The sequence below is a fragment of the Haliotis cracherodii genome, unplaced genomic scaffold (assembly GCF_022045235.1).
Source record: "Haliotis cracherodii isolate W230 unplaced genomic scaffold, xgHalCrac1.p SCAF_10, whole genome shotgun sequence".
Lineage (NCBI taxonomy): Eukaryota > Metazoa > Mollusca > Gastropoda > Lepetellida > Haliotidae > Haliotis > Haliotis cracherodii.
This window is the reverse complement of record NW_027266265.1, coordinates 3,223,290-3,228,198: the sequence shown is the minus strand read 5'-3', so window position 1 is coordinate 3,228,198 and position 4,909 is coordinate 3,223,290.

The following is a 4,909-nucleotide window of genomic DNA, read 5'->3' as shown; positions in this document are numbered from 1 at the left end:
GTGAAGCCCATTTCTGGTGTCCCCCGCCGTGATATTGCTGGAATATAGCTAAAAGCGGCGTTAAACCATACTCACTCACTCACTCATTGTTTGATAAAACACATTAAGCCTCACTACATGTATGTGATACTGGTATTTTGTACAATTATTGGTATGTGTGGTAAAGGTATCGAAACGCCTAATCAGGTCACATGAACTTCTCAGAGCAGCTGTTTTACAATCCAATAAAGCCAAGAGCTTCATACAGCTCATAAACATTTGACAGACTCTGATAAGAAACATTTTATTGGTATCAATGAAAATGGTAGTGTACACAGGGAAATGCAAAGGGTTTCTTCCTGTACGAGGTCATCGTTAATCCAACACGAATAAATCTAAAACTATTTATGTAATTGCCCTCTTTATTTGATCCACGTAAACAAGCTGCGGACACGTGGAAGGGAAAGAGCAACTATATTTTGCTGGTTTGTTTAGGTGTACAAAAACCTTGCATCTATAATTCGTATCAATATCTCGTACCATACGTTTCAAACATGAAATACTGTGATAAACTCAGCTTGCAGTGACTCATGCACTGTACAATAAAGACGAAACTGTGACTTCACACATGTGTAGAGGACATGGGTTGTCCATCAAACCTAATGCCATGGCAACGTTTTTATATCTGTGAGTACATATGTGTCTTCGAATTTCAGTACCACTCACAAATGCATCACTAGTCACCCACAATGTATATGTAGACGGGAAATGACTATCGTCTTCATTACAGAAGGTCAGCAAGCCCTATCAACTTTGATAAGAATTTCAAGTGAAATGTCACAGTTGACACCTACAACCCCTTTACAATATCGTGCATTGGAACTGTATATCTGGAATCTCACAGACAAAAGAAATGTGTTCTTATTCCTCGTAATGAGATATATTCAAACAGATAAACACCAAACGTCTCATTTGTTGATAATGTTATGGTTTTTTACTGGGCTGAATATGAACCCGAAGTTATGGATGAAGATCTTAATTCTTTGATGTGTGGATGTAATAGCTGCATAATAGCGTCAAGCAATACCGCTCTGTAGTGATGGGTAGCATAAGTGAAACCATATAGACGATATCGACAGAATAATTATACTATTTACAACATTTAATATATCCCAGGTACTTTGTCCTCGAGTGTAGAGGTTCAGGCATAAAATATAATATCCCATCATACACAACACCTCAAAGCCTCTGCACACTCCAGAATCAAGAATCAAGATTTTCTATTGTACAGAACACCCTCGTAGGTCACGGTACAAACTATCTACATAGGGGAATAAATATAATTACAGGCATGAGAGGTAGATATACATAATGTACATTATATATTGAGATATTACATACTATTTTCCTTCACAATATATAAACATTTATATATATTATGAGGTGGTTGGCAGCGTAGACCTAGTGTAGACACTTTTAGTATGTCACAATAGTTGTTGTAAGATTTAGGGGCGGTCGGGTAGCCTAGTGGTTAAAGCGTTCGCTCGTCACACCGAAGACCCGGGTTCGATTCCCGACATGGGTACAATGTGTGAAGCCCATTTCTGGTGTCCCCCGCCGTGATATTACTGGAATATTGCTAAAAGCGGTGTAAAACCATACTCACTCACTGTTGTAAGATTTAACGTCATATCCATACGTTGTCTAAAGGTAGCTTCTTATAATCATCATGTCAGAGATAGTTTGTGAAACATATCACATGTGGTCAGCAGACGTCCAAGAGTTCCCTCACACTGCCCAGCTGGACACAAGACAATATTATATAACCACAAACAAACAACTCTGGCGCCGAGATAGTACAAGAGGAACTAAGATAGCAGGACAAATATTGAAGTTTAAAGAGCGTTACTTTATATCCGCCATAAACTGATGATATCTGCACTATTACATCACTAGTGGTGTGAGTCAAACAGCTGTGGAAGATGCGATAGCAAAGGAGGTATGAAGTGTCCAGGCAGCGCGAGCTAGTCCGTTGCCATACACAGATAAGAGTGAGTGAGTTGGGTTAAACACCACTTTTAACAGTATTCCAGTTACATCGCGGCGTGTCAGCTTAATGTGGCAGGAAAGCCCGAAGTGATGCAGGTCTTAGACGTTTACCATTTCGGTGGAACCCACGAGCACGGGTATGGTGCTGACAAACCTAGAAACATAATCGGGGTGAACCGGGATTCGAACCCACAATCATAGGTTTCTGGCGTGTCCAGGGGACGCAACCCTGCACAGCGAATCGCGGCGCCTTAGATGACTTGACCACCCGTGCCCCCCACAGATAAGAGGATAAGGAGATATCGCGATATGCAATCACTGATCTTGTGGGGTGTGTACTTGGTTTTCTATTGTTTTCCGTGTAATTATTCAAGTTCGTGTATAACCTGCCATCCATACAGCAACAACCCCACTCGTCCTGATATACGTATGTTGTTTCCTTTGTAAATAAAAGCGACATAGCCCTTTACATATTCATGAATAAATATCTGCCCAAAACAGAGTCGATAGTACAATTCCGTCTATATCATGTGCATGTGTTTAGGATTCACTATCAAATAGTGATGGTACCAGGTGTTTGCGAAGGGGTGGGCGTATCCTACCCCCACCCCCACCCTTCATGCCAAACCACTGCGGCTCCATGGTCACATGGGGGCACGGGTGGCCCAGTCGTCTAAGGCGCCGCGATTCGCTGTGCAGAGTTGCGTCCCTTGGACACGCCAGAAACCTACGATTGTGGGTTCCAATCCCGGTTCACCCCGATTATGTTTCTAGGTTTGTCAGCACCATACCCGTGCTCGTGGGTTTCACCGAAGTGGTAAACGTCTTAGACCTGCATCACTTCGGGCTTTCCTGCCACATTAAGCTGACACGCCGTGATATAACTGGAATACTGTTAAAAGCGGCGTTAAACCTAACTCACTCACTCACTCCATGGTCACATACATAATCCTATTGAGTTGCGAATGTTTAATTAGCATACCTGTATTTGTCCTAAATGGTAACACATCCTTCCAGAATGTTTCAATAAACACTGATCAATCGTTCTTCTGGCCGCCCCTGTGATGTAGTAGATAGAACGTCTACTTGGGAGGAGGGTCGGTGGTTCGATCCCTGGCCGCGCCATACCAAAATACGTTAAAAGATGGTACTTGTTGTTACCCTGCCTGGCGCAGGATAACATAAAAGGGACAGGTCGGCTCGGAGTCAGTATAATGTGTCTGAGTGGGGCATCGATATCAAACTGCGGCATGGTATCTCAGTGGGCTAGCACTATACATCCGGCATTAGTACAAACACACCAAGCATGCACGCACAAATCCACGCTCGCACACACGCACGTACATACAAACGGGTGCATGAACGTCAAGGTATAAGTGCCAAAATCTTGAACGCGACGAAAGCCCTATTTCACCACACCGAATCGTACGTTTGAATATGTTCATTGTCAAATCAACTTGTCGTGGTGTAATAATAAAGTTACAGTTACAAGAACCGCCATACACGATTGTCTGGGTTCTTGAACTTGTGGCCCTGGCAAAATATATATATCTTAATCATTATGTTTGTCGGCGTTGTGCTGCTTTAAAGGATTTGTGGAATATAATCAAGGCAGCCGAACGTTATCGCGTGTGGCTGCGAAACCGTTAACATTGAACAGTGTCTCAGTCATATCACGGGGCGTCAGTTTGAAGACGAGGAAAACTAGAGGTGATGTAGGGTTTGGGCGTTTACCACTTTGGTAAAACCCACGAACACGGACCTAGAAGCATTATCAGGGCGAAACGGGGATTTGCATCTTGGGTTTTGACATGTCTAAGAACCGTAACTCGGCACAGCTGATTGTGGTGCCTTAGACATCATGTCCGCATAGGTCTTACCTCTCCTGATAACGTTGCGAATGTTTAATAAATCCATTATGGACTTGTAGCTAGACTAAACTATTAGCTGGTAAGTGCGTCTTGTATTCATTAAGGAGCGGTGCGGGTCTAGTGGCTAAAGTGTGGGCTCTTCGAGCTGAAGAGTCGACTTCGATTCTTCTTGAGCATTGTGAGAAGCTTACTCACTCACTCACTCACTCACTCACTCAATCACTCACTCACACAATGTATACAAAATAACCCAGGGTGTATATTTAATGTTATAAATTAGCATTATGATTGATTAAAAAGTTAATAATTCTTCAACGCTAATTTTACGTATGTATTGTCATCCCAAAACAGATTGAACGGTCAGTATAACCGCGATCTTCTACACTCTATAACGGTAAATAACATGCTATATTTATAGAAGAAAGAACTGCCTGCATCCTAGTTCACCCTGACATAATGAACATAAAGACTGATGCTGTTATATCTTCTTTTTGCTGAATGAATGGCACCACACCTAAATATGGACATATGTTGTTTCACTTTATTTCAGTCTGTCTCCCAAACCTAAGAGGACAAATTAAACAAACGATTCCAACTCAAACCATAAATGATTTGGCACGTCTGGTTTGCCTCAGCTCTTGAAATCAAGTATTGTTCTTGGCTCCATTTGGATTAAAGGATTTATTTAGTAGACATATATTTTTTTAAATAAGACTTTATTTCTGGTACTAAATGTAAGTGTTTATCTTGCACTGCTCACAATTAAACAAAAGCTACACGACACGTGTCTGAAGTGTAATTAATTGTCTGGCATTTACAGCATGTTCCCGTGTTGGAGACCCCCCGTGATGGTTGCATGTCCCCGGCACATGGCCTGCCATGGAGGCTTCAAGTGGTGCTTTACATAACACCCGGTGTCAGATTCCTGCACAGCCTTCAATACCTGGAATTTCCGCAGAAACCGACATACACCCTGTTTCATCCCTCCCTGGTCGATGCGATAGCTTTAT